Raw genomic sequence first — 7,835 nt, 5'->3', positions numbered from 1 at the left:
GGGGGGGGGGAGGGGGGGGGGGGGGAGTATGTGTAATTTTTGAAAAATGGGGAATGTCTCTTGCCATCGATCTCATCTCACAAGAGATATGCATTGTTCAAAACTTGAAACAAATGTATAACTTTTTAAAAGGACTAGGGTGTCATTAAAATTATAATAAACATAGGGGAGGCTTTCGTTATTGGACCATACTACACAAACATAACGGTTGACATACGGGATGACTGTACACTCACACCTTGGAGGTCGGGCATTATTTTATTTATGCGGGATCCATGCTCCATGTGAGGGTCGATCACCCATTCGGTCACCCATTTTCGGGCACTTCGGCATTATTCTTCGTTATTTGCCCCAAAAATAAATATGAACTCAGAAAAGAGAATAAATAAGTAAATACTAAAAACTAAAATGAACTATGATAGTTAACAAATTAAAAATAAATGAATACTTTTATAAAAAAAATAAAACAAAAATAAATCTCTTTTGACACATATTTGATTCGTAATTTGGACATCTCTATAACACGTTATAAGTTTATTCAGAACTAATATTACAGTAAAGTGATCTCGAAGCTAGTCGAACAACATGATTTCGAATATCAATAGTACTTAAGCAATTAATATTAGATAAAATAGGAAAAATAAACGTATAAACAAGATGGAGAGAACTTATGTTTGCATGTTGAACCAAATAAGGATGACGCTATTTACATTATTCGTGACGTTTCCTTCAAAATAAAATATCTTTCAGCATTATCAATATATTTATTAAATTATAGTTATTCGTGCTATATCATTCCATTTGAGAGACAATAAAAGTTGGAATATAACTTTTGTCTAATTCTTAATGATAGTGTTTCATCATCCTTTTCAAAAAAACAAACAATAACTATTCATGACTTTTTTCATAACATTATAAACTAAAAGCATTTTCGGGGTTGTTTATAATCAATTTAATAAAAATAAATGAAGAATAAATAGATATACTTGTAAATTTCGCAAAATACGTGAAATACAAATGAGTTGACTGATCATAAACATAACCAGATGCAAACGAGGGCTAATTGTTATTGTCTATTCTCTTCTTTTTAAGCTGTCAACAAGTATTCAAGTTCTGGTGAGCTATACAATGTTTGAAGAATCATAGGGGTTGTGGGTGAAATTTCCAGAAACTTCTTGGGGTAAATGATATTAACACTTCAATTGATCATTACAAAATATTTGTACGGATTATCTAAAAAGAGCAGGAGTCGCCGTTTATCAATGGTGATTCTGAACTCCTGTTCGTGTTCCAAGTTATCCACAAAACCAAACCCGAAAACTATTTTACCCATAATTTCTTCTCTCTCGCTCCCCACTCCTGGTGCTCCGCAGGTACCCCACCCTCATGAAATTTTATAGGTACAATTTCAAAAATCTTCTTATTAGATATCAGGGGCAGACCCACATGGGGTCATGTGAGGTCAGATGACCCCACAAAATTTTGGGGTATTTTTTTTTTCCCAAAAAAGGTTGTTTTAACTTGTTTTCGACCCACTTTAATACATACCAAATGAAAACGAAATATTGCATTCTTAATATCATTTTTAAGCATTCATGACCTAGTTTTTCGCTTCTTAATGGCGTGTGAACTGATCGACCATAGCAAAAGATACGATGTATTAAACTTTTGACCCCACAACCCAAAACGGCTAGGTCCGCCCCTGTCAGATATTGATATTAAATGCATTCTTTTCAGGGCCCTCAAATCCAGAATCATCTGTTTTCTTTGTGTGAATCAATCTCTAAAGCGATCATTCTTGCCGTTCTTTCTGCTTCACTTGTTTTTGCTTCAAATTCTGACCTTGCATTTAAGGTAATCAAAGTTAGATGTGAATTTTGATTGTTTAACGTATATATTCAGTTTTAAGAATTAGTTTCTTTTGTTAATGTGCATTCATTAACATTGTGAGGAAAAAACTTGAAAAGGGTGGAGCCGCGGAGGGCCATACGGTGCTGAAGTGATCAGGGGACGGGGTACCTTTTAAAGAAGCTAAGATATACCTATCATTTTTCACTTAGATCAAAATATTTTGAAGTGCACTACACTTACATAAAATAGTTTGACAGACATATTACAGATCACTCATTATTAATGGGGTGGGTGGTTATATTTTTCAATATAAAACTCATATAGGACCCACCCCATATGAGTTTTCTGGATTTATTTTGTGAGAAGAATTATGTACAATCAGAATTTCTCAAATATTTTTGTCATCATTCCTCACAATGGCCTCTTAACGTGTAAAAGGACAAAAATATCCCTATGTTACACAATTACAAAAAAAAAATGGTATTGCTTAAAAGACTATTAAACTCTTTTAAGTTACAAAGCATTTCAAACACTTCCCACTTGAAATTTCAAAATCAAATCACTTTTTTTTTTTTTTTTTTTTTTTTTTTTTTTATCTCTTTACTCTAACAGAAACAGAAACCATTTCATTTTTCATCTGTTTCAATTTTGAAATCTTATAAATTTATCAAACGCTCAGCAAAAAAATATTTTTTTCTAGCTACGCTTCGATTGGTAAGTATATTTACGTATTATTAATCTCGTTTCGTTGAATTAGTAACTGTTTTAATCGTTACAACTTATTTTTTACATAGACAGATAAATTTTTACAATCTTAGACAGATCTATAGTTTTTTAAGCAAAATCGAAAAAAATTCATATGAACAAGTCCCTATAGTCGGTCCGCCGCCTGGGCGGGCATAGCCCAACGGTGTGCGGATTCAGCCGGCCCAAACGTCTAGGTTGACTGCTTCTGGCCCATTGGATCTAGCTGGCTAGGCTAATTGTCGGTCCGGATGGCTTTTGAAGTTCTTTTTTATCTCCTAATTATATTTTTTTAACAACTATATTTCCTAATGCAGATATGAAATCAGCTGCAGTTCCAATTTATTACTTTGGCAAATTTGAAATGAACAAAAATGATAGATGGATGTGGAAATAAACGAGTGAAAGATGTGGTGCTATTGCAATTGTATTAAAATCAAGTACATCGTATGCAGAAAATGTACTATGATTTACAGAATGAGCTCAATATCAATCCCTCTTAGTACGACATGTAATTGGGATTTCTATTCAACGAGCATATGTCCATTTCAATTCCACCGGTAATGGTTACTTCCGAAACTGAGATGAAGGTTTTAATTGAATTGAACCAAAATCGCACAACTCCTATTTGCATAACTTTAGTTAAGAGGAATGTCTCCGACAATGAATAGAAGATTCCGATGGAAGGTATCATAATGTGAATAATTTTTGGGACACTGTGAAGATAATTTGTGAGGATGATGTGAGCATTTTCCAGACAGTTGTGCCTCACCATGATCTTATAGTTTAAGACAACGAGAATGAAAATGAATTTACAAATGAGGATTTGATGGCGTTATCCGGTTGGAGACATGAGTCGGGTAGGAGCTCACAGGCTAGAATGAGTACATGGTCCTCTAGTGGTTCTTTTGTAGTTCCCGATGATGAAGATTTATATATCAAGCAACCATCTGAAACAAAGAAAGATTTACAAGAAGCTGTGCATCGAATTGCTTTAAAACACGACTTTGAGTTTAAAGTAAAGAAATCAAACAAGTCAATGTACACAGTTATCTACATTGATAACAGTTGCCGTTGGCATTTGCGAGCGATGAAGACGGATATGAATGAATTCTTTATAGTTCGTAAGTATGCACGGGAATATACGTGTAGGGCTGGACATGGTCCGGTTCAGTTCGATTCGGTTCTAACGATAATCGAACCGACCCGAAATTTTTAGGTATTTAGTAAGTGGAACCATCGGGCCAAAATTTAATTATGGAATCGTTCGGGTTTGGTTCCATTCAGTTCGGTTCGGTTCCGAGATTCTGTATTATAATTAAAATTTTTAATATAAACAAAGTCACATTAATTTAACTAATGATATGTTCAATCTTAGCTCTTACAAAATAACATAGTCCAATCTTATATGTCATTTATGTCTCTCTTTGTTGAGTTCTTCATAAATTTGATTATTAAAATCACAGGAAGAGAAAGATAGCGAGCTCAAAATAATTAAGAAAGACGTTGCAGAGCTTTAATTTGATTTTCTCCAATAAAAATGACACTACAGTAGAGTAATATATTTGGATAAAATTGAGGTCAATTTGATTAAGTTAACTTTGAACTGAAAATTAGAAATAGGAAAATCATATTTTTTTTTTTGAACTAAATTAACTAATTAACAAATTTATTTGGAAAATTAAAATAATTTTGCTTATTTAAAATAAATAAATTAAAAAAATTAGGGAGATTCGATTTTTTTGATCTTGGTCTAGAACCGAGAATCGAGAATCAAACCATACCCGTTGGTTCTCGATTCAAATACTCGTTAGGATATTTAACTTGAGAAGAACCGTCCGGTTCGGTTCAGGAGTTTTGTCCAACCCTACATACATACGAAGTTGGTATTCGTCGAAATGATCATAAGCAGGTCAGAGCATAGTTCATTAGTCGACAAATAATGCAAAAGTTTCAGGGCTCACGAATGATATATAGAACTGCAGACATCATTAATGACGTTCGTCGAGAGTATAAGGTGGTCATAAGCTATCAGAAGGCCAAAAAATGTGCATTAGAGGTATTGCTATAACATGGAAAGAACTGATTCTGGATCGACATTTTTTATTGAGACGGATGGCGAGAATCGCTTCAAATATTTCTTCATGGCCCTTGGACAATATATTCAAGGAGTTTGAAATGCAATACGATCCATAATTTTGTTTGACAGTACAACCCTTAAGACTAGATACGAAGGCAAGTTGATTATTGCAACATGTTAAGATGCCACATTTAAATTTACCATCTTGTATTCAACATAATCGACGGAGAGAATGATCTAGCAATGCATTGGTTCCTCACGAAGTTGAGGGATGTGATTGAGAACGTCGAGAACTTTACATTCGTAACTGACCAGGGGCAGTTAATAATAAATGGTATGGCCGAAATCTTTCTCGATGCATATTACGTTTATTGTATATACCATATATAAGGCAACTTGAAGGCTAAGTATCGGAACAGTGGCGTCGTTGCATTGTTTAAGAGAGTTGTAGAGACTTACAGTTTTGAAGAGTTTGATAAGTTCGTGATCGAAATGGAAAGTAAATCACATGCTGCATGGGAGTATCTAACAGAGATGGGGATTAAACATTGAGCACGATCACATTTTTTAGGACATCGATACAACCTGATGACTAGGGCTGGACAAAACTCCCGAACCGAACCTACCGAACCAAACCCAAATCGACAGTTCTTCTCAAGTTAAATACCTGAATAGGTATTGGAATCGAGAACCGATGGGTATGGTTCGGTTCTCGGTTTCAGGCCAAGACTCAAAGAACCGAATAAGAACCGAATCTCCCTAATTTTTTTAATTAATTTATTTTAAATAAGCAAAATTATTTTATTTTTTCTAAATAAATTTGTTAACTAGTTAATTTAGTTCAAACAAAAAAAAATGATTTTCCTATTTCTAATTTTCAATTCAAAGTCAATTTAATCAAATTGACCTCAATTTTATCCAAATCTGTTACTCTACTGTAGTGTCGTTTCTATTAGAGAAAATCGAATTAAAGCACTACAACGTCTCTCTTAATTATTTTGAGCTTGCTATCTTTCTTTTTCTGTGATTTTAATAATCAAATTTATAAAGAATTCAACAAAGAGAGAAATAAATGACACATAAGATTGGACTACGTTATTTTGTAAGAGCTAAGATTGAACATATCATTAATTAAATTAATGTAACTTATATTAAAATATTTAATTATAATACGGGAATCTCGAAATCGGACTGAACTGAACCGAATGGAACCGAACCTGAACGATTCCATAATTAAGTTTGGATTCGACGGTTCCACTTACTAAATACCCAAAAATTTCGGGTCGGTTCGATTTTCGTTAGAATCGGACCATGTCCAGCCCTAATGATGACATCGAATAATGTGGAGTCGCTTAATGCATTATTTAAGAAGAATCGAGCTTAATCAGTTCTCGCAATGATTAAGCACATTCGTAACAAATTACAGCAATGATTTCATGATTAACGTGAGGAATCACGGAGTTACACAAGTATGCTAATCTCGGCTCAGGAAGATAAACTCTTGAAAACTCTGGAGGTGGCAAGAAAGGTATGTGTAAAACCACTGGATTAGTTTCGCTTCTTCGTGAGATGTGGACGAAATATCATATAGGTCCAAACGTTGGACCGTCTGGATCCTTCTCTCTGAGATGTGGATGTAATATCAAATAGGCCCAGACACTGGGCCGTTTAGATCCTTGGCTGTAACTCATTTAATGCGGTGGTCTCCACCACTTAATCTTATACCAAGACCATGCCTCTATCATATACCAACATTTTTGCGTACATTTTTCAACAAATCCAAGAGTAATCGTGCTTTATTTAAAAAATTAATTGCATCTAATGGTTTCAAGCAACTAAACAGAAATTCCTCCGGTCTAGATTGTCAATTTCTTAGTGTTGATCGAGTCTGGGCATCGGTTTCTCTACAGTAATTTTTCACTCTTTTCTCTCTTCTTCACAGTGTGAGGTATAAAAGGCAAGTCAATTGTTTTTAAAGTTTTATACTTTTTTTTTTTCCAAAATCCTGTCAAAGGCTACTTTGGAAAGATGGTCAGGTCACTAAATCCTCGAAATTTAAGGGAAATATTATTCAGTCAATACTGAGGCAAGCCAATATCAAAGGGGCTAAGTTGATAGGAGCCAGCTTCTTTGATGCTAATATAACAGGTAATATAATTTCCAGTTGTCCCTGATGGCATAGTTGTTTAACTTGCCAAGAATTTTATAAGTTAATACTAGTCTGCGTCTCGTGCTTGCACGAATTTTGTATTTATTTTGGTTTTATTAGCGTAAAATTTATAGATTGTACAAAAAATATTTGGAAATAAAAAATGTTTGTTTGATTCTCATCTTTTGGTCGACTGTATATTTTATGTCACGATAATTTATTTTTATTCTTATAAATAAGTATGATGAATGTTGTGATTGTATATATGTCAACGATAATTTATTTTTAATTATTTATTATATTTTTTTGTTTAACGTAGATGAAGATATTTTTTTTTATCTGATACTGCAAATAAGTTATAAATTGAATTTTACAAAATGCTTTTCTTTAGCAACTTCGATTCGAGAGGCTATACATGTAGTTCAAAAATAACTCATGCAGTTGTAAATTGAAAGAGAATATCCACATACTCAAACATTTAAATAACAAACTCAGGTTCCCACATAAAATAACTTGAAGTGGCACTTACTGGATGGCCAACTCCCTTGTTGGTGTAAGAATTAGAATCCTAAAAGCAGACCTATTTTTTGGACGACACAACAGTAACTCTAAGATTGGTAAGACAAAAGAATTTTAAAAAAAAATTTAATAAATTTTATTCGAAAGAGAAAAGAATTAAACAGAAATCTAAATAAATTGATAAAAAAAACCAATTATTTATAAAGTAAATTTTTCAATTTTTATTAAATAATATTTGTATATTCTTCATTTAATTTTCATAACTTTATTTTATTTTTTACTTCTAAATAATTTTAAATGAATTTTTTACTTATATAAATAATTTTTACATATATTAGAAATATTTTTTGTTAATATGTTTATTTTTAAATTTTTTTTTTAACTAAAAGTGATTTTTTTTTTACTTATAAAAATGGTCAGCACGGAGTAAGGAGCGGAGGTATGGAAAGTTGCATGTTACATAGATTTACATTGCATCTCTTACACTATATA

The sequence above is a fragment of the Olea europaea genome, chromosome 7 (genome assembly GCF_002742605.1).
Source record: "Olea europaea var. sylvestris chromosome 7, O_europaea_v1, whole genome shotgun sequence".
NCBI classification, from domain to species: domain Eukaryota; kingdom Viridiplantae; phylum Streptophyta; class Magnoliopsida; order Lamiales; family Oleaceae; genus Olea; species Olea europaea.
Note: the sequence above shows the minus strand (reverse complement) of the source record.